Raw genomic sequence first — 22,490 nt, 5'->3', positions numbered from 1 at the left:
CTGGGTGATAAATAGAAGCATTTGTGGGAATAACTTCAGTTAAATAGATATGTTCAGAATTGCCCTTTTGACTAGCGAAATATCAGTCCTTCTCTCTGTAATTTGACCTTGTAGCGTCAGCACTAAACTTGTTGATGTGTTAAAGCTTTTTGGTGTCTTACTTTTTAACTGTTTCCCTGCTGCAATCAGGTGTTTGAGCTCAAACATCAGGACCTCAGACTCGCTTTCAACACCCCAGTCTTCAGCTTTCTTACTAACTTCCATACTAGGCAAGAAGTCCCCCTCCAGCTCTCCACCTCCACCAGACATCACGTAATCTTTTAGATCTATGGTTTAACAATTCAATTCCCAGATCTGAAAAACATAAGTTTCATAACTTGCTTGTGTCCTAATCTTTTTCCATTTCTCCTTTCTCATGGGAAACGGTCATGAATTTCTCTCCCAGGAAATTGGAAAGTCTGATTCTACCCTCACAGCTCAACCTTCAAGCTCTGTGATTTGTCATAAAATCACAGAGCTCAAGAAACCTTTGAAGGAATAAGGCTTGTCAAAGTCCCAGTATTTGGAAGGGAGGAAGGAAGAAGAAGGTATTTCCTTTGGGTTTGAAGAGATGGGCCTTTCCCAAGCCAGTTCTCTTTAGAAATAGTGGGCTTGGGTGATGTGGGAAGCGTTTATGTCATTTACTGACGTTGACAGTTAGACTGTGGTATTTTTAGCATCGTGAGTTATATGCAAGGGCTTTATTTCAGGAATGTACATACCCCTACCTCCAATAAAAGGGACCAGTTTACTGGCATATGACCTTTATAGGAACAAGAGGAGTGAGTTGATATTCCAGAAATAACTGCATTAATGTGCCCTTTGATGATAAGAATGAGCCCATTTTCCAGGCTCATGTATCTGCAAAGGAGCTAAAAGAAGAGGAAAGGGAGTTTTAACAATGTGATCATCTCCTTCCTGTCTGTATACTTTTGTCAGAGGACGGTGCGAAGAAGCTAGTCTGGCCAGGTTCCGTCAAGACATACTTGAGAATCAACTAATTTGGGGCTGACACTTTGTCAAGGGCCTCATTTATCAACTGGGAACAGCAGGAAGGTTGAGAAGCACACAAACCTGTAAACTATCTTGAATTGGACTGGCATGAAGAATCTCATTTGGCTTTTTTTTTTTTTTTTTAATCCAAGTTAAAAATAAAGCAAACGGCCAAACTGTAAAGCTTCTCCCAAGAGAACATGCTTGGGGAAAGGAGGACTCTTAGGGCTGACTATGTTGCATGAGGTGGGACGTTCGGAGGATGGGGAATTTATATCACAAGTGAGTATAGGATCTGATAGCTTGGAAATGCTGATGTTATGACAGTTACAAAGTTCTTTCCTGATAAATGGGCTTGAGCATCTGATATACCAGCTGTGCAGAGAGGGTGCATAGTCCTTCTTACCCAAGGAAATTAGAGAGGACACTGGTTTCCATTGTGTTAAATTGTCAGAGTGGGCAGTATCCTCCACCAAATGGGCTTTCTCTGATTTTGAGCAGAACCAAGGACCCATCCTTAGAGGGAATCAGTTCTTCGTCTTGCAAGGTTATAGTGGTCATGGTGTGCATCCATTGCTGACTCTTAAGATGTTTGAATGTTAAAATGTTTTGTGATCTTTCTAGAGACAGAGATATAGACACAGTCTTCTTTTTAATTTTTTTAGCATAGTGTTAGAGTGTAACCTACAGAAACATGCACGCACAGTATGCATAGAACTTGATGACTTTTCAGAAACTGAATATGCTTGAGTGACACACACCCAGATCCAGAAACTAACATCACATCAGCTTCCCAAAGCACATTCCTCTCCCCATTCCTAGTCACTGCCCGTTCCCAAGGATAACCATGGTCATAGTCTTGCCTCCTGATCAGTTTCGTGTAAATAGAATCAGTTCACCAAGTTCTGTTGTGTGAATTGCTTCTGTGCTTTACACTGCTTTGAAGAGTCACCTATGCTATTTCATGTAGTTGTAGTTTGTTCTTGTTGCTGAATTTCAGTGTGTGACTGTCCCTGAATTTATCCATTTTAATATACATGAATTTGTAGATTTATTTTCATGTTTTGGTAATTATGAAAGTTTGTTTTTTCTAATTACTTATTTGGCTGTGCCGGGGCTTGGCTGCTAAACGTGGAATCTGTTTAGTTGTGGCCTGGGAGCCCTTAACTGAAGCATGTTGGGACCTAGTTCCCTGACCAGGGATCAGACCCGGGTCTCCTGCATTGGGAGCACGGAGTCTTAGCCATCAGGGAAGTTCTTGAACATGCCTTTTAACCAGCATGTGGACACATCTCTGTTGGTTATGCACCCTGTAGTAAAATGACTACAGCTTAAAGGATACATGTATGTTTGGATCTGATTAGATACTGACCAGTTTCCCAGAATGACCGTATGTTCCACTTTACAGTTCTGCCAGTGATATAAGAAAGTTTTCTATTTTTTTAATGCTTTTTTCAAGGCCTGATTTACATATCATAAAGTTCAGGTGTAGTGAATGTGCAATTCAGTGATTTTTATCAAACTCACACTTGTGCAGCCATCACCACGTCTACTCTTAGAACATTCTCTTCACCCCGGCGAGTTCCTTCATGCCTGTTTACAGTCAGGTCTTTCTCCTAACCTCAACTCTGCTTTTGACTTTAGGATTTTAGGATTTATCCATGTAGTGGATCAGTAGCTCATTTCTTTTTACTGCTGAATAGTATCCCTGTTTGATTTTTTAAAATAACAGCTTTATTGAGATTTAATTCACATGCCATATAGTTTACTCTTTTGCAGTGTACCCTTCAGTGGTATTCTGTATTCACAAAGTTATGTGATCATCACTAGTATCTGCTTCAGGACTTTTCGTCACCCCCAAAAGAAATTCCATCCCTCTTAGCAGTCACTCTTTTTTCTCCCATGCCTGCTTCCTACCCAGGCCCAGGAAACCAGTAATGTGCTTTTTGTCTGTATGGAGTTGCCTGTTATGGAGATTGCACTTAAATGGAATCCTCCAATACTTGACTTTTTCGTCTCTGGCTTCTTTCACTTAGCATCATATTTTCAAGATTTATCCATATTTGCACATGTGTCAGAATTTCATTTCATGAACAAACTATACCTCATTGTATGGATATACCACATTTTGCTTATCCATTTGTCAATAGATAGATCCCACTTTTGGCTCATTATGAATATTGTTGCTTTGAACATTCGTGTTCACATTTTTGTGTGAATGAATGTTATCATTTCTCTTGGATATAAGCCTAGGAGTGGAATTGCTGTGTTGTGCAACTCTGTGTTTTCGTTTTTTTTAAGAACTGCCAAACAGTTTTCCCAAAGCAGCAGTACCAGTCTACACTCCTGTCAGCATCGTGGGAAGGTTCTGATTTCTCCACATCTTCACCAACACTTGCTAGATATCTTTTTTGTTGTCATCCTAATGGATATGAAATAGTATCTCTTTCTAGTTTTGATTTGCACTTTCCTGATGACTACTCAGTGAACTCTGGGAGTTGGTGATGGACAGGGAGGCCTGGCGTGCTGTGATTCATGGGCTCACAAGGAGTCGGACACGACTGAGCAGCTGATCTGATCTGATCTGATGACTACTGATGTCCCTGTTTTTTTTAATACTTATGTGTTTACTTGGCTGTGCCGGGCCTTGTTTGTGGCACACAGGATGTCTTTAGTAGCAGATGTGGAATCTGTAGTTGTTGCGTGCAGGTTCTTGTAGTTGCAGCGTGTGAGCTCTTTAACTGCAGCATATGGGACCTAGTTCCCCAACCAGGGATCGAACCAAGGCCCCTTACGTTGGGAGCACAGAGTCAGCCACTGGACCACCAGGGAACTCCCTTCCCTATTGCATTTAAATAATGTTTCTATTTGTTTTAAATGTCATAGAACCATGGTCCACATGACCAAATGCTCCTCCTTGTATCCCCCCAAGAAAACTCAGGTATTTTCATGGCACCAAAGGCTGAAAGCCAGCTACCAGTGCTGGCAATTATCAGGAAGCCTGGGGGGCTTCGATTATCAAGGTTAGTGATCTGAGTAGAGAAGAGCCAATACAAAGGAAGAGTCCCTTTATTGATTTTTGGCTGTGCTAGGTCTTCATTGCTGTGTGGGCTTTTCTCTAGCTGTGGCAAGTGGGGGCTGCTCTCCAGTTGCAGTGTGTGGGCTTCTCATTGCAGTGGCTTCTCTAGTGGAGCAAAGTCTCCAGGGCATGTGGGCTTTTATAGTTGCAGCTCCAGGGGTTTAGAGTGTACACTCAGTAGTTGTGACACTTGGACTTAGTTGCTCTGTGGAATGTAGAATCTTCTTGAATTAGGGATCGAACCCATGTCTCCTACACTGGCAGGTGGATTCTTTACCATTGAGTCACCAGGGAAACCCAGTAAGCTTTTTTGATCTAGAACCAGGTATTGGGCCATGTGATCTCTTGTTGCAACTACTCAGCTCTGCCTCTGTAGCATCAAGGCAGCTGTAGACAGCACATAAATGAGTAAGTGTAGAAAATGTCTTCTAATAAAACTTTATTTGTAACAATAGGTGGCAGTCCAGATTTAGCCATGGAACAATAGTTTATATACCCCTGCTCTCGGGGATGGCTCAGACTTGGATGGAGAAATCCAATCTTAGGCGTGTTTGAAGGTATTTTCATGGTGGTCATGACTGTGAGAGTGTCCATGGCTTGGTTCTGCCTTTCCAAGGCACTGCAAGAGGTTTATTAGCTTGGTAACCACTCACTGACCAGTCCACCCTAAGATCTGCTCATCTTCCACCCCAGATGTATAAGCAGAGCCTCAGTAGACTGAGCCCCACCTCCCTCGTTTGCTGGCTGTGATCATCAACTGGTGTTCATTGAGCAGCACCGTGGAGGAGGCTGCCTGAGTTAAGGTGCCCCCATCCTGCCCTTCTGTCAGGATGATCCGACATACTGGAACAGAAAAAGCAGAATCAAGCTTTCAGACCCAAGCAGGAGATGCATGGCCGCCCACGACACCCAAAGAGGGGGAAACGTCATCCTAATCTTGTACTGATGCCTGAGACAGACTTAGAATGGATATCATCTGTAAAAAAATATAAAGCTCTAGTTTCCAGGAAATGGAAACAATATTTAGGCTCAGTGATTGTTCACGGGACATCCAAGTCACCACTCTGCCCTTTGTCAGTAAATAACTTGGATAGACTTTCAGATTTAATGGGCTGTCATTTTAGTTACTCTTAACACATCCCGAGCACATGGAAGAGCACGTCGGTGATGAAGTGCTGAATACTGTCTATTGTGAAGGCTTTTGGAACAGTGAACAGAGAAAAATAACTTTGCTTCCAACAACATGAAACATATGGTTTATTAATGTAATGAAACCTGTTCAAACCACAGTGGAATCAAAACCACTTGATCTGATAATGTGATTTGATGGCTTAATTAAAATGACATTGGATAATGTAATAAAAGCAAAGGAAGAGGACAGTGAGCTGCCAGGGTCCTGCCCAGTCTCCTAAAACCACTGCCATGGTTTTTGGAGAATGATTTTTGCTTTTTTTTTTTTTGCTGATGGAGGAATCTCTTTGTTAGCTATATTTTTAGCACTAAAGATTGCTTCCTTTCTTGGTTAAAAGGCAGTTTTTAAGGACATGTACCAGTGTGAGAATGCCTAAGTAACTAGCCTATTTTAAATCAGAACACATCGAGAAAGAGCATCCCGCTTTCCACCCAAATTAGCAAACAACGAAGTAAATCCATGTTGCTTTTCAAAAGACTTTGACATTGAAATCATGGTTTTCTGCTATTTTGGGAGAAAATATTAATGTTGTTCTATTTTCAGTTTAATCATTTTCACTCACCAGATTAATGAGCTTGAATCAGTTTATCTTCATAAAAGAAATTCTGATATGAGCACTTAATTCCTTTGTAGGCAGCTGCGCTCCCAGAAACTCTTCCCAAAAGTTACCTTAGTACTTCTGTAAAGTTTCAGCTTAGAGAAGTATAAGGAAAATAACACTTTAAATGCAGCCCCTTAGAAGATTGTTACCTGTCTTCTTTAAAAAGTGGCTTCCCTGGTAACTCAGGTGATAAAGAATCGGCCTGCAATGCACGAGACCCCAGTTCAATTCCTGGGTCGAGAAGATCCATTGGAGAAGGGATAGGCTACCCACTCCAGCATTCTTGGGCTTCCCTGGTAGCCCAGCTGGTAAAGAATCTGCCCACAATGTGGGAGACCTGGGTTCAATCCCTGGGTTGGGAAGATTGGAGAAGGGAACAGCTACACACTCCAGTATTCTGCCGTGTAGAATTCTGTGGATGTATATAGTCCATGCGGTCACAAAGAGTTGGACATGACTGAGCGACTTTCACTTTCACTTTTCTTTAAAAAGTAACTATTACTAGCTGTTACTTTTTATTCTTAGAAGTGATTAAGAAAGAAAGAAAGAAAGTGAAGTTGCTCCAGTAGTGCCTGACTCTTTGCAACCCTGTGGATAGTAGCCTGCACCAAGCTCCTCTGTCCATGGGATTTTCAAGGCAAGAGTACTGGAGTGGGTTGCCATTTCCTTCTCCAGGGAATAAGAAAGAAGTAAAAAGAAAAAGGAAAAAATAAGCTTGGTTTTTTAAGATTCTCCAGCATCCTGGGTTCTCATACTTTTTTTTTTTTCTTTTTTTTCATTGGAGGGAAATTGCTGTTCTGTTGTTCTTAGTGGCTCAGTTGTGTCTGACTCTTTGTGACCCCATGGACTGTAGCCCACCAGGCTTCTCTGTCCATGGGGATTCTCCAGGCAAGAATGCTAGAGTCGGTTGCCATGCCCATCTTGAAAGTGATTAAGAAAGAAGTTAAAAAAAAATACAGCTGGTTTTTTAAGACTCTCCAACATCCTGGCTTCTCATACTTTTTTTTTCTTTTTTTTTTAACTGATGGATAATTACTTTACAATATTATGGCTTTTGCCATACATCAACATGAATCAACCATAGATATACACGTGTCCCCTCCCTCTTGATCTCCCCTCCCACTGTCCTCCCCACATCACCCCTCTGGGCTGTCACAGAGCACTGGCTTTGGTTTCCTGTGTCATACATCAACCCCCCACGGGATATCTACTTTACATATGGTAATGTATATGTTTCAATGCTGTTCTCTCCAATTCTGGGTTCTCATACTGCTGAAGGTCATGCCATGTTCTATCAAACACTTTTTCATGCTCAGATATCCCGTGATGATTAATTTTATGTGAGTAGGTAGAGAGTTGGTATAAGTTTCCCTTGATTGGTTGGCATAAAGTTGATACTTGACATTTAATGTAGCTTTAACTACTTTGGGCTCATGTTTGTAGGCAGTGAATTTCTTTTCATGTCTCAGGCAACGTCATCTACAATGAAGAGCTTTCTCTAGGAGCTGTGCCTGCTGCACCTATGGTTTAAAAGGCTACCTAGGGGTTTTCATGGACCAAATGCTATCCTGGCCTTTTCAATTCATATATGTTTTATTTAATGCTCAAAACAGCCTCTGTCAGGATTCACATTCATTTATCAAATATTTGTTGAGCATCTCATAAGGCTGAGCAAGGAAGAAGAGTCTCTTTTGGAGCTTAAGTTTTAAGGGGAAGAAAGAAACGAACAGATTAGCCAATGATAAAGCTCCGGTATTCTTCTGCAGATGAAATCGGGTGGTTTGCTAGGAGTGGCAGAGTGTAGTGAGGCCGTGGGGAAGCAGCTTCCCTGGATAGGGTGGTTGTTCTAACGCTCAGTTGTGTCTAACTCTGTGACCCCATGGACTGCAGCACTCCAGGCTTCCCAGTCCTTCACTGTCTCCCAGAATTTGCATGTCCATTGAGTCGGTGATGGCATCCAACCATCTCTTCCTCTGTCATCCTTCTCCTCCTGCCCTTCAGTCTTTCCCAGCATCATGGTCTTTTCCAACCAGTCGGCTCTTTGCATCAGGAGGCCAAAGTATTGCAGCTTCACCTTCAGCATCAGTCCTTCCAATGAATGTTCAGGGTTGATTTTCTTTAGAATTGACTGGTTTGATCTCCTTGCAGTCCAAAGGGCTCTCAAGAGTCTTCTCTAGCAGCACAGTTTGAAAGCATCAATTCTTCAGCACTCAGCCTTCTCTATGGCCAACTGGTGGGCTAGTCTGTGAAGTTCTGAGAGGGAAAAGTCCTTTGCAAAGGCCCTGCCTGAGACATAGGAACCAGTGAAGGTGAGATTTCAAAAGACCTTCCTTGGTAAGGGAAGACTTAAGACTATGTTCTTATAACCATGGGATGCCTTTGAAGGGTGCTAAGCAGGGCTGTGGAACCATCTGACCAGGGTTTTAAATCCATCATTGACTATTAGGTGAGAAATGTTTGCAGAGGACGTGGGGTGAAATTGGCAAGACAGCTGGAGGCTGATAGAAATACTCCTGGCAGGATGACATTGGTTGGATGAGGGCAGTCCAGGTGAAGGTGAAAGTCATCTGTTAGGGTTGCATTTTGTTGTAGAGTATCTAATTTTTACTAACACTTTGGATGAAGGGTTGGTGGGGGCAAGCAAAGAGACAAATGCAGTGTTACTGTTTAACAGATGAGATAGCTGAGATTCCGAGAGAACAGGTGGTCATCCAGAGCCTCCCAGCAAGGAGGTAGAACTGAGACGTGAACCCAGATCCCTTTGTGTTCAGATACGGTGTTCTTTCTATTTCACGAGGGACTGCCAGCTCCCGTATGGATCCACAAGCAGTGGCCTCCGTTTTTAAATGTCATCAGGTAGCTTGAGCAGCACAGTTTATTACTCCTTCTCTGAATGAAGGAGCTTTAAAACTAAACGTCCTTGCGGCAATCAGATACCCTTCCTAAAGATCAAGTTTATCTTCCTGAAAGGCATCGCTGGACTCTCTTTATCTGCTTGGCTTACTTTTGACAGGTTATCTTAAGTCCTCAAGGCAGGAGCTGCTGAGGCCTTGATCACAGGGTTGCTCCCAGGGAGGGTCAGTGAACCCACTTGATGGGGATGGTAGAGCCTCCTAGACTGAGGATTTTGTGCATCTTTGAATCAACAGGACCTGACACAGTTCCTAAAACATAAGCAAACAGTTACTGTTTGTTGAATGAATGAATGAATGGGGAGACGATAGAAGGCCCGGTGGGTAAGAATGTAGATTTTGAAGTCAAGCACATCTGGACTCAAATTCCAGGCCAGTCGTTTACTCCTGCATGTCTTTGCTCTAGTAAGTGTCTAAGCCTCCGTTTCCTTTCTGTAGCATGGAGCTAATAATCACATTTCCTTCCCTGACTTTTAAGTGAGACAGAGTACCTCGGACCAGATACTGTCAAGGCATTGGTACCTTTCTTTGGTAGCACTTCTCAACATCGAAATTTTACATTCACGTGTGTGTTTTTTTCCCCTAATACCTAGCTCTCCCACTACCTGATAAGCTCCATAAGTGGTAAAATTTTTCCTGTGTTTTGTTTTGTGTTGGTTTTCCTTTGTTAGAGAGTGGGTGCAGTGCTCACTGTTAGCTCCACAGGAAATACTGGAATGGATGGATGCAGCTAATCCATACATGCCAGGTGGCCAGGAGTAAAAGAATGCTTGCTACAAGAGTTGGCACAGTTGAGGCATTTATAACCTAGCCCAGACTAGGTGCTGTAATGGGGGGAGCATGGCCAGGCACTTGGAGTAGGGTTCTGCACCTCTCCAAGGCTTCCCCAGTGCTTTCGTGATAAAGAATCCGCCTGCAGTGCAGGAGATACAGGAGACGTGTGTTCAGATCCCTGGGTCAGGAAGATCCCCTGAAGGAGGAAATAACAAAGTATTCTTGCCTGGAGAATCCCACAGACCAAGGAACTGGCAGGCTACAGTCCATCGGGTCACGTAGAGTCGGATACAACTTAGCCAGTGAGCACTTCACACCTTTCCCAGGACCTGAAATCAGAAAAGCCTGTAGGATTTGGAAAGGCATGACAACACCATGTAAAGAAGGCTTTCCTCTCAGTCCCAAGGAACAACCATGCTACCCAACTCCTTCACCACTGCTAAAAGCAGAGAAAGGAGGCGCCGAATGAGTCAGACACTGGTGTCAGGATGCTCCCCGGCAGATCGCTTTATGGCTTGGGAGTTGCTGAGCTGATACTGGTACCAGACGCCAGCGGCCGTCTGTCATTTTCACACTTTATCGATATCCCCTAATTACTGAATCCTCTGTCTCCAAGCAGGTAGGCAGAGGTTCACCTTCAGGGCCAACATAACCACCCTCTCACAGCTTCAGCTTTTCTCTGCCCTCTAGAAAAAACCTCCCGTGACATTGGGTTTGTTTGTGTGGGCGCTGTGGTGCTTGCGAACTGCAATCTGGAAGTTAATAAAGGCCACCAGTATCCTTCCTTCCAGAGCAACATACTTCCCCTTTCTGTCGCTAACTAGCGGTTCACAGCCCAAGAAGCAGGAGGCGCTGAGATGCCTGCGTGCGTCCTGCGGAGTCCTGCGAGGAAAGTAGCTGGGAGATGGACGATTTATCTGCTCCATTCTTCCATTCATTCTTCCATGAGCAAACACAAGCTCCTTGAGATTGGTTTTTCTTTAGGTACAAGGAATGTGGCCCAAACCCTTGGCTTTTTCAGGGCTTAAGCAGTGCTGTCACACCCCAGCGCCTGAGACTGTATGTAAAGGCACAGGGCAGGAGCCCACGATGAGGCCTCTAGAATCATTTTTTTCTCTCGCTTAAAAAGAAAAAAAAAAAACGTATCTATTTATTTGGCTGCACTAGTCTTAGTGTGAACTCTTTAGTTTTAGCATGTGGCATCTAGTCCCCTGACCAGGGATCCAGCCTGGGCTCACTGCATTGGGAATGTGGAGTCTTAGTCACCAGGCCACCAGGGAAGTCCCCATCTTTTCCTCTTTTTTTCTAAGCATAGCCAGGGTCCTCACAGTTCCTGGCTTCACTCCTGGGTCCTCTCAGGACTGGTTTTGTGATTCCAGAGCACTGGCTTGGACCCACATGAGCGTCATGGCCCGTGTCATGTGTACGGCTGTGGTAGATAAGGTGCTGTCTCCCCATCGACACTGGGTGCTAACAGGTGTTGTCTGTCAAGTGCACGGAGCCCCGTGGTTTCCATGCAAAAACGGCTTCCGAGAAGAGAGGAGCCTTCTCCATGAGGAATATGCTGAGCATCTCAAACTGTTGGTTTTCACCATTCACCTAGAAGCCCAGCTCCTTGGAGCATTGGATCTGTGTGCCCAGGGGTGGGGAGGGGGTAGCTAGGAGGCAGAAGTGGGGCTGTTGTTCCCAGATGCTGCACAGGTGAGTTCCCCTCTGGGGCCCACTAGGAGCGATGTTTGATCACATCCTGGTTTCTCCCATGTAAGTGGCATTTCTGATCTCTTGGATCCTCTTACCCAAGGCCAGTTGGGTCTGCTTGAGGCCAGTCCTCAGACGTGGAAGACCCTGGACCAGACCAGAGAGGGCCATCCTTACCAAATGACCTGTTGGTATAGGTGCACATCTAGGGATTGAAACAAGGTTGGAATTCAACCAGTGGAGCACATCCAGTGGCTTCCTTGAGCCAAAATGAGTAAGAAATGCAGGTGCCAGGAATCAGATTCAGAGCTGGTAAGGTGAGTGTCAGGTGAGAGCCAGAACACTCCTTTTAGATATAGTCGGTACCTGAGTGATCCCTAATTCTAAGAGGAAAAGTACTTTAAGGACCAAATTCAAGCAAAGGAGTAAAGCACTGTGACTTGCAGAGTCATAGTCATCTAGAATCAAAGATTTAAATAAAAGCCTGGCTAAACACATCAGTGAGCCACACTAGTAGTTGTGGCTCTGTTGACATGGCCATTGGGATCACTTAAAAAGATAGCTCATGGGGTCTTAGATCTTGGGTGGTATTTAGAAAAGTCTCCCAGGCCTGAGGATAGCTTTTGTTGTTCAGTCACTAAGTTCTGTCTGCCTCTTTGCGATCCCATGGACTGCAGCACACCAGGCTTTCCTCTTCTTCACCATCTCCCAGAGTTTGCGCAAACTTATGTCCATTGAATAGGTGATGCTATCCAGCCATTTCATCCTCTGTCGCCTGCTTCTCCTCTTGCCCTCGGTTTTTCCCAGCATTAGCATCGTTTCCAATGAGTCAGCTGGTTCTTCATGATAAACGAGACCGTAACATCATGTCAGCCGTGGAAACTAGGAGACTAGTCAAGAGAAGGCCCGGCTTCAGTCTCAGGGCAGTGTGCATTTGCCCACCTCAGGCCTGCAGCCTGCTTTCTGGTACCGACCCTCCGTTGCAACCCATGACTTAGAGCAAGACTGCAGGTGAAGTTAAGAGGTACCATGGAGAAACGATGCTGTGCTCAGTTAAAGTGGGATAGGTCTGCTGTGCCCTTTTGGCTGGCAAGCACAGCATGTTAATGTTGGGATGGAGGGAAGGGCTCTGGGGTGCATGGAATCCAGCCTTGCACCCAGGGTCTGAGAGGCAGCTCTTCTTAGGCAGAACTGGGATGATGTCACTCTGAACTTGGCCACCTCCCTTAGCGCCAAGCTGAACAATGCTATTTCCTGCACAGGACAGAGGTACCTTCCCTGGCCTTTAGCTCTCAGAGGAAGACGGATATCGTGCAGACACAAAGACTCCAAGGAAGAGGGAGAGGTCTGGATGAGCAGAATGTGGGAAAGTCAAACCCACGTGTTTGGAGGACTCTGGCTGCTGCTGTGATTTGGGTTTTTTTTGTTTGTTTGTTTAAATATTTGTTTACTCATTTACAGCTGTGCCAGGTCTTAGCTGCAGTGCACAGGATCTTCAGTCTTTCTTGTGACATGCAGGATCTTTTTTTATTTGTGGCATGTGAAATTTTTAGAGGCACGTGGAATCTCGTTCCCTGACAAGGAATCACACCTGGGCCGCCTCCATTGGTTGCGTGGAGTCTTAGCCACTGGACCACCAGGGAAGTCCCCTGATGTGTTTGGAGCCTGTGACTCCATCATATGCACCATGGAGACAGCTGATTGGATGAGAAAGTTTTCCAGTTTGCTGTCTTCTATGGTATTTTTCACACAGCTTCTGGTACTCGATTGTTGACTGAAAAATTGAATTGTATTAACACACCAAAGCTTGTTCTTGGGAATAGAGGGGATGCCACTGGGGGATGTAGAAAAGAACCCCAGGGATGTGTTAGGAAAACTGCGTTCTCCCTCCTGGGTAGGTTCTCCACCTCCTGGGTGTTTCTCCTTTACCTTTAGGCCATTCCTGGTCACCAAATGTAGGGGCAGGGGTTTCCCCACAAGTCATTCTCTGCAGCACCAGCTGAGTGTCCTACCATGTAACCCAGCTCTCACGCTGCCTGGCCTCTGGCCTACAAGACCACTCCCACCCCACTTCAGATGCCAGCCACCAAGGAGCGGATTCCCAAATTACCCATAACTTCTGTCTGATTTGGTTACAAACTGGAGGTTCGCGTTGTTTTCTCTTCTGCTTTGATTAATTTGGTGGAGAGGCTCACAGAACAGAGGGAGGTATGTTTGCCAGTTTTTTGAAAGGTGTGACGAGGTGACAGATGGACAGAGGTGAAGGGAGACGTGGGATGAGGTCTGAGCAGGTCCCCAGCACAGGACCTTCTGGCACTGCTCTTGGGCGCGTTCACCCTCCCAGGGTATGGGTGTGTTTTCCTCTCCGTTTGAAGAAAACAAAACCACTAACTTGAAAAAGGTAAATCCACCCTCGTGTTCATTGGATTATTTACAAATACCCAAGATATGGAGACAACCTAAGTGACCATTGATTGTTGCTGTTCAGCAACAAAAAGTCGTGTCCAACTCTTTGCGGCTTCATGGATAAGCACACTAGGCTCTTCTTTCCTCCACCGTCTCCCAGAGTTTGCTCAAACTCATGTCCATTGAGTTGGTGATACTATCCAACCATCTCATCCTCTGTTGCCTGCTTCTCCTCCTGCCTTCAATTTTTCCCAGCATCAGGGTCTTTTCCAATGAGTTGACTCTTCACATGAGGTGGCCAAAGTATTGGAGCTTCAGCTTCAGCATCAGTCCTTTCCATGAATATTCAGGGTTTATTTCCTTTAGGATAGATGGTTTGATCTCCTTGCTATCCAAGGGACTCACAAGAGTCTTCTCTAGCACCCCAATTCAAGATGAATGGATAAAGAAAAGGTGTGTGCATATATATATATGTATATATATATGTGTGTGTGTGTGTATGTGTATATATATATATATATAATAGAATAGTATTCTACTGTATCAGGACAGGAAAAGGTCAGTTTTCATTCCAATCCCAAAGAAAGGCAGTGCCAAAGAATGCTCAAACTGCTGCACAATTGCACTCATCTCACACGCTAGCAAAGTAATGTTTAAAATTCTCCAAGCCAGCCTTCAGCAATCTGTGAACCGTGAACTTCCAGATGTTCAAGCTGGTTTTAGAAAAGGCAGATAAACCAGAGATCAAATTGCCAACATCCACTGGATCATCAAAAAAGCAAGAGAGTTCCAGAAGAACATCTATTTCTGCTTTATTGACTATGCCAAAGCCTTTGACTGTGGGGATCACAATAAACTGGAAAATTCTGAAAGAGTTGGGATTACCAGACCACCTGACCTGCCTCTTGAGAAACCTGTATGCAGGTCAGGAAGCAACTGTTAGAACTGGACATGGAACAACAGACGGGTTCCAAATAGGAAAAGGAGTATGTCAAGGCTGTATATTGTCACCCTGCTTATTTAACTTATATGCAGAGTACATCATGAGAAACGCTGGGCTGGAAGAAGCACAAGCTGGAATCAAGAGTGCCAGGAGAAATATCAATAACCTCAGATAAGCAGATGACACCACCCTTATGGCAGAAAGTGAGGAAGAACTAAAGGGCCTCTTGATGAAAGTGAAAGTGGAGAGTGAAAAAGTTGGCTTAAAGCTCAACATTCAGAAAACGAAGATCATGGCATCTGGTCCCATCACTTCATGGCAAATAGATGGGGAAACAGTGGACACAGTCACTGACTTTATTTTCCTGGGCTCCAAAATCAGTGCAGATGGTGATTGCAGCCATGAAATTAAAAGAAGCTTGCTCCTTGGAAGGAAAGGTATAACCAACCTAGACAGTATATTAAAAAGCAGAGACATTACTTTGCCAACAAAGGTCCATCTAGTCAAGGCTACGGTTTTTCCAGTGATCATGTATGGATGTAAGAGTTGGACTGTAAAGAGGGCTGCATGTATGGATGTGAGAGTTGGACTATAAAGAGGGCTGAGCACAGAAGAATTGATGCTTTTGAACTATGGTGTTGGAGAAGACTCTTGAGAGTCCCTTGGACTGCAAGGAGATCCAACCAGTCCATCCTAAAAGAGACCAGTCCTGGGTGTTCATTGGAAGGACTGATGCTGAAGCTGAAACTCCAACACTTTGGCCACCTGATGCGAAGAGCTGACTCATTTGAAAAGACCCTGACGCTGGGAAAGATTGAGGGCAGGAGGAGAAGGGGACGACAGAGGATGAGATGGTTGGATGGCATCACTGACTCAACGAATATGGGTTTAGGTGGACTCCGGGAGTTGGTGATGGACAGGGAAGCCTGGGGTGCTGCGGTTCATGGAGTCGCAAAGAGTCGGACATGACTGAGCAACTGAACTGAACTGATTGTGCTGTAGAAAAGAATGAAATCTTGCCAGTTGCAACAGCAGGGGTGAACTTTCAAGGGCTTCCCAGATGGCGCTAATGGTTAAAAAAACCCACCTATCAATGCAGGAGACGTAAGTTAGCTGGGTTCTATCCCTGGGTCTGGAAGATCCCCTGGAGGAGGCTATGGCAATCCACTCCAGTATTCATGCCTGGAGAATCCCATGGACAGAGGAGCATAGCGGGCTTTGGTCCATAGGGTCACAAAAAGTTGGACACGACTAGAGCGACTTAGCACAGACGCGGGGTGGACTTTGAAGGTATTATGCTAAGAGAAATAAGTCAGACAGAGAAAGATAAATACCATATGATCTCATTTATATGTGAAAACAAAACCAAGGACATAGATACAGGGAACTGACGGGTGAGGTTTGGGGGTGGGGAAAAGAAGTGAACTAGTTTTTGTTTGTTTTGGCTTTTGGTTTAAATAAATTGAACAGTTTTGAAAGGAAATTTTTGAAAAGAGTAAGAGATGTTTCTAGTATCACTTGGGAAATGACAAATTTTTAGGAGCAATGTGCCAGGAACCCATGGCAAAGACCAATATATATATTTTCTATTGTAACAGGTTAGAATTTGCATGATTTAAAACAGCAGAGACTTAAAACTTGAAAACAGTTGCCCTCATGCTTGGGGAAACTTGGGGTCTCCCACATCTTGAGAAAGTGGTCCTCGAGTCAGAGCTGCCAGGGATGGACTCAGCTTTACACACTTACTTCCTTTGAGACCTGGGTCTCCACCATCCCCCTCCTCATTCTCTGCTTGCCAAGTCATGCTAGTATTTGTCCCAATTTTCCCACCTCAGGGACTTTGCACAAGCTCTCTTTCTGTCTTCCATATGTAAGTTTTCTTCCTTCCTGCTCATATTATAAACACCTAATCGTTATTCAGATTTCAGTTCAAGTATCACTGTGCTCGGTAAGCTTTTCCTAACCAGTCTCTCAAATCTAGGTCAGAGTTCTTTATTAAACCATTTTACAGAGTGACTATGACATTTTCCTTAAAAGCATGTAATCATACTCCTTACTGCGGGGAGTATTTAACCTTTTTGATGCCACGGACTCTTTTAGCCTTTGGGTGAATCCCATCGACTTCTTCTCATACTGATGGTTTTCGATCGATTACTGAAGAAGCCAATTATCTTCAGATAATATGAAAGTAATTTTTAATTGTAATATAATAATTGATCTGTTTCTTGATGAAGACATTCAATTATAAAACCTAGCAGCAGATCTAATAACCATTATAATTTCAAAGTAATAATGAACATAAAGGAAAATTTGAAGTATTAGCAATAACTGCAATCAAATAGGAATGTATCTGATTTCTGTATTGGTGATGTCACACAGTTTCTGCTGACACTACAGCAGTTTCTAACATTTGAAATATAAGGAAATGCTAAATTGTAGTTAGAGATTAGCAAAAATCAAAGTGTATTTTTTTCCCATCCAAGTTAACACATTCCTGTGGATTCTATCCAGAGGCCCTAAGGAACCCCAAATTAAGAAGCCAGTTTTAGCTGGGGTAAAGCAGTTAATGTCTGTTTCCCCTCTGGGCTATAATCTCCAGACGATCAGAGACCGTGTCATCTTGTGTTCGCATTTATCCCTAGTTCCTTGCCGTATGGTAGGTGCTTAAAAAATATTTAACAGTTGCTACGTCTTATAGCATCCTTCCAACACAGCAGCCAGCATGTGCTTGCACGTTTCATAGATTTATTCCTGATGCTTCCCCCTAAGCTTTATCCCAACTCCACTTGGTGTGTCCAGAACCGAAGGAGTCTGACTTCACAGTGACAGAGTGAGTGAATGACCATCTTGAATCTCAGACTCTAAAACAGAGGTAACGATGGAACCAGCAGCCCCACAGAATGACCTGAGGATGTGCTGATGTAATTTGTGAGACGCACAAATTCATCCCAGAACCAGGCTCCTCAGATAGGACTCGTGACTGTTGCAGTGCTGTCACAGAATAGCAAGCAAAGGCCCTGGGGTGGGCACCCTGCTCTACCACTCCTGTTTCTAGCCTCCACATGATGGCTTGAGGGAATCACAAGCTTAGTTAGTATTTCTGATGGAGGGGAACTGTACTTGGGCTGTGCCCAGTCTTAGAAGGCCTCGAAGGAGTTGGAGGCTATGCTGGAAATTGTCAAGAGATGCACACTCTTATCTGTCATTGAGAACAAAGAAAACCAGAAAGAACAGGTGGGAAGAAAGCTTTTTGCACAGAGTATTGTTAACCAGGGGGCTTTCCACTTAGCTCAGCAGTAAAGAATCCGCCTGCCAATGCAGGAGACACAAGTTCAGTCCCTAGGTCGGGAAGATCCCCTGGAGAAGGAAATGGCAGTCCACTCCAGTATTCTTGCCTGGGAAATCCCACAGACAGAGGAGCCTGGCGGGCTATAGTCCATGGAGTCAGACACGACTTAGCGACTAAACGACATTAACCAGGGAGGAGGCACAGACCCAAGACTGGAGCGGGGATGTATTGTGTCTGTATGGGACATTTTCCACCTTTCAAGCCCTTTGAATGACCCTCCAAGCTCTTCAGTAGCATCTTGCAGATGGGAGAACAGACGTGGGAGGTGTTTATGGATAGAGTATGTATGATAACTGCACCTATCTCCTTGGTATGAAATACGGCAGGCTGGGGCCAGTTCTGAGTCCTCCTCTCACTCAGGGTGCACAGCCCACCCCAGTGGCTTGATCACTCTGAATGCCAGTGTCTTCATTCATCTTTCAGGGAGAGGGTGGCCCTGTGGACCGTCTGCAAGGAAGGCACAGTGCCTGACCCCTGGCAGGTGCTTGGCAGCTCCTTCTAGATAAGAGTTCAGGTGTTGTCCTTCCCCCCAGTGCCAGGGCTGGGACCCTGCTTTGACCCAGTTCTGGCACTTCCCCCATGCGGTTTCCCTCTCAGGAGCTCTTAGGCAGTGTTGGGGGAGGTGACACCCCCCACCCAGAGTACCACGATGCCACGTTTGAAGTCCTACACGATCAGCTTTGGGGGACTTCGTGTTTACCCAGACCTTTTTGATACAGCCCTTCAGAAACAGAAATCCTTCCCCGAGGCCATTGCTTTGGAAATTTTCCCTAAAGCACTCCACATTCAAGGGTTCTTGAGCTAGGCCAGGCAAGAAAGCAGTGACTGGCATTAGGCAGTCTGAGGCCAGGCTGGTGGCTGAGAAGTTCCCGCCTGCTCACGAGGACCCGCTACCTCCCCCGCGGTCCTCTGCTGGGTCCGTGTGATGTCATCCCCACCCAGTCCGCACTTCACAGAGGCAGCAGTCTCTTGTCTGTTGACAAGCTCCCGGAGAGAGCGGATGGCCCCAATCCCTGTGTTAGAGCCATGCTGTTCATTTGACGCCTGATCAACAATTGCCCATTGCCTCAGGCGCAAAACTCGAAGGGTCTGGTGGCGGGAGGAGGCCCCCGGGGAAGATTTCAAATCCAAATCATGTAAGGCACTTAGAACTTACACTGGCTTTCACATTGAAAGTCTGCCATCAGTTTATCTCTAAGGCCCCAAATGAAGAGGATTGGGGTGGGAGGGGGAATCTCTCATATATTTGTGGAACCACCGAGAAAATATCCCTGACATTGATTGAGAATCAGAGGACCTTGGGTGCTCGGCTAGATGCCTCTTCATTATGTAACGAGGGCTGGGATCATAATTAAAGGTGGTTTAGAAAGAAGGCAGGGATTCTTGGAGCTGGCGCCCAGCATCAGCCAAGATGCCTGTGAAATGCAATCAGACTCCAGTGGGAAGGTAATCAGGCCCCCAGAAGGGGAGGCTGATGTCACGAGCACCTCACGGGGGATGTTTGTTCAGAGAGCCGGGTGTGGTGCCTCCTGCCTGGTTAAAAGGCTTTGATTTTGCGCAAAAGGATGTATCAGGATTGGCCGACGCCCTGTGGTAGGTTCAGTTGTGATGGTCATGGTCAAGGGCATTGGGCATCTGCTTCCTGCCGAGGGCCAGGCAGCTGTGAATGAAGGCAAAGGAGGGTGGTGGGCATTGCGGCAAACACGAGGGCACAGCCGCGTCTGAAGGTGGCGCTCTGGGAAACCACTGCTGTGTGCGGATGCAGGCCCAACTGAAAAGCCGGCTTTACATGTGAAATATACCAGTTTTTAACAGCTTACTGACCAGAGACGTATTAATATGTCTCGTTACCCAAATGTTATTGGCCAGTGTTTCGATATTCACTTATATAACAAATCACCAGCCACAGGTGTTAGTTTCTGCAAAAATCCCTTGCTCAGCAGTCCCCAAGTCGGCCTGGCGGTTTGTCCTTGCGTGCCGCTGGGCCTCAGGCCCTCAGGTTCTGGCTGAGCCACAGTGTCCTCTGTGATCTTTACCCCAACCCTGTGAGGAGGGTACTGCCAGGTACCAGCCACCCATTTCGCAGATGAGAACACAGGGGTCTCTATGAGTCTGGCTCGAGTCCACTCTTTCTTCATTATACCAGCTCTTCTAAGCTGTCCCTTCTGTGATGTACCTCAGTGCCAGTTTTATCTATAGTTGGAATTTTGATGGAGGTGTTGTAGGAAGGAAGGGTGTGTGTCCCTGAAAAGGCCAGCAAAGTGTGGAAGCACAAGGCCAGAGCATCAGGGAGACTGGGTGGAGCTGGCCCGAGAGGAGCCCATGAGGAGGACATGAAGGTGGTGAGGCTGGAGTCATCGGAGCGGCCACGTCACAGGGGACCTGTGGGCCAGGGCGAGACCAGGGAGTCAGTTCCATCCACGCCGGTCATTCAGCCCACATTTACAGGGAGCCCACTGGGTGCCAGGCTCAGATCTAGTACCAAGGAAGGTGTAGTGAACAGGACAGAAGTGTGCAGCCTCCTCGTGGAGCTCACGTTCTAGCAGTGAAGTGTCATTACTCACTGCAGGCAGTCCGCGAGTGGTCCTAAGCACAGGGGGATCTCAGCTCTGGGCTGGGTAGGGGGCAGAATGCAGTGCAGAGAACACAAATGCAGTCAGTATGGATGGAGGGCATCACCAACTCAACGAACATGAGTTTGAGCACACTCTGGGAGATAGTGAAGGACATGGAAGCCTGGTGTGCTGCAGTCCATGGGGTTGCAAAGAGTCAGACACGACTTAGCCACGGGGTCACAAAACGTATTTCAAATAAAGATTTGGCCTCCCTTTAGCTTCTGTGTGTGGCGCCAACAAACCATTGATCCACAGGCCAAGATTCTCCCCACCAGCACCTCTTGTGCACCCAGGAGTTGAGAGTGGTGTTTATATGTTAAGCAGTTGAAGAAAATCAAGAAATAATATTTCATGGCACATGAAAATGGTATGAAATGGAAACGCAGGGTCCATAACCAGTTTCCCTGGAGCACGTACACGCCCGTCACGTACAGATGAGCTGGGCTGCTTCTGTGCTTCAAAGGCAGAGCTGCGTAGCCGTGACAGAGACCACATGGCTGGGAAAGTCATGCCCATTTACTGTCCTGCCCTTCACAGGGCAAGTGTGCCCACCCCTGTCCTAAGTCATCCCTGTGATCTGCAAGTGCTTCTTCCCAGTCTGGCCCAGAACATCCACTGTCTCAGGGAGGAGAGCAGGGCAATTCCTGCCCCACCTGCTCTTCCCTTAGGCTTAGCTGGGGGTCCTCAGCCTGCAGGCCCCTGACCTCTGCTTCCATGTATAACCTTTGACAAGCATGCATCTTTGGAGGCCCCTTCAGTTACGACTCAGATAGTAAAAAAATCCATCTGCAATGCAGGAAACCAGGGTTCAATCCAAGGGTCAGGGAGATCCCCTGTAGAAGGGAATGGCAACCCACTCCAGTATTCTTGCCTGGAAAATTCAACAGAGGAGCCTGGAGGGCTGTAGTCCATGGGATCACAAAGAGTCAGACACGAGTGAGCACCTAACACTTTTTTCAGTTACTGAATTCTCCCCATGGCAGGTGGTCCCGTTAGAGTGAGGCCAGACCTGCCTGTTTTTTGAACTTAAACCAATATTTTCTAGTCCTTTAAGACAGTGGAATTCTATACTGTCATCAAAACAGTAATACCAAATTCTTTTTTAAATATATTTATTTATTCATTTATTTGCCTATGCTGGTCTTAGTTACAGCATTCAAATTCTTAGTTGTAGCATGTGAGATCTAGTTCTCTGAGCAGGTATCAAACCCAGGCCCCCTGCTTTGGGAGTGTAGATGTTAGCCACTGGGTCACCAGGGAAGTCCCCCACGTTCTTCCTGATAAGTCATATTGAAATATTGATAAGACTGAAATATTGATAAGACAATATTTCTGTGACTTAAAACAAGAAACGCACTCATAGAGCCACAATGCATTATATCCCATTTATGTCAAATTGTATGTATATGTTTTTGCAAAATGTACAAAGATGTTGGATCCCCAGAAAGCTAACAGTAGTTATCTCTGGATACTGAGATTATGGGTGATATTTTTAAAACTTTCTTCTTACTTTTTTGGATGACTTTGGTTGCTTTTTAAAAACATTAGCATGAATCATCTTAATCAGTAAAGAAAAAGCCAGCTATTTTAATTTCAAAGAACAAATAAGAAGAATGGTTGCATCCGCCTGTGGGTGATAGAATTATTTATGTGGTTGTGATGTAACTGGTAGAGACACATGCATTCCCATACGGCTCATCCCTAATTGGATCTTCAGAATAAAGGAGATAAGTAAGAACATGGGAGAAAGTGAGGAAAAGATCTAGAAGTCAGAAAATCTGACATGGTCATCATTGAAGGGGACACAGTCTTCCCAATACATAAATTTCCTTGGTTCGTTATTGGTATTTGGATAGATCGGAATGTAGATCTTTCCCTGGTTCGCCCCC

The 22,490-nt window shown here is 45.3% G+C and overlaps 1 protein-coding gene across 3 annotated transcripts in view; it reads left to right on the top strand.

Annotated features, from left to right (window-relative positions):
- The window catches only part of PTPRG (protein tyrosine phosphatase receptor type G), a 777,275-nt gene that overhangs the window by 636,098 nt on the left and 118,687 nt on the right, over window positions 1–22,490 (top strand). The window lies entirely within an intron of this gene.

Source organism: Bos javanicus, chromosome 22 (assembly GCF_032452875.1).
Source record: "Bos javanicus breed banteng chromosome 22, ARS-OSU_banteng_1.0, whole genome shotgun sequence".
Lineage (NCBI taxonomy): Eukaryota > Metazoa > Chordata > Mammalia > Artiodactyla > Bovidae > Bos > Bos javanicus.
This window is presented reverse-complemented; position numbering and strand designations above follow the sequence as displayed.